The sequence below is a fragment of the Leptonychotes weddellii genome, chromosome 15 (genome assembly GCF_054177405.1).
Source record: "Leptonychotes weddellii isolate Sample4059 chromosome 15, ASM5417740v2, whole genome shotgun sequence".
NCBI classification, from domain to species: domain Eukaryota; kingdom Metazoa; phylum Chordata; class Mammalia; order Carnivora; family Phocidae; genus Leptonychotes; species Leptonychotes weddellii.
In genome coordinates this window covers 32,561,878-32,562,470 of record NC_138383.1, presented here as the reverse complement: position 1 = coordinate 32,562,470, position 593 = coordinate 32,561,878, and positions in this window count along the sequence as shown.

The window sequence follows — 593 nt, the reverse complement described above, 5'->3', positions numbered from 1 at the left end:
CTGCAAACTAGCCTCACGAGTGCCCCACACTGTCTCTAGGAAGGTGTGAAGTATTTCCCCTATTCCTGCCTGTGGCTGCCAAGCTTCCATAGTGAGTAGCATAAAACAATGAACAGAGGGGTGCCTGGGTGGCTCAGTCATTGGGCGTCTGCCTTCGGCTCAGGTCACGGTCCCAGGGTCCTGGGATGGAGCCCCGCATCGGGCTCCCTGCCCAACGGGAAGCCTGCTTCTCCCTCTCCCACTCCCCCTGCTTGTGTTCCCTCTCTCGCTGTGTCTCTCCCTGTCAAATAAATAAATAAAATCTTAAAAAAAATTTAAAAAGAAAAAAGAAAAAGGAGGGCGCCTGGGTGGCTCAGTCCTTAAGTATCTGCCTTCGGCTTGGGTGATGATCTTGGAGCCCTGGGATGGAGCCCCGCATCGGGCTCCCTGCCCAGCGGGAAGCCTGCTTCTCCCTCTCCCACTCCCCCTGCTCGTGTTCCCTCTCTCGCTGTCTCTCTCTCTGTCAAGTAAATTAAAAGAAAAAAATTTAAAAAAAAATAAATAAATAAAAATTTTTTTAAAAATAAATAAATAATTTTTTTTTTAAATAAAAA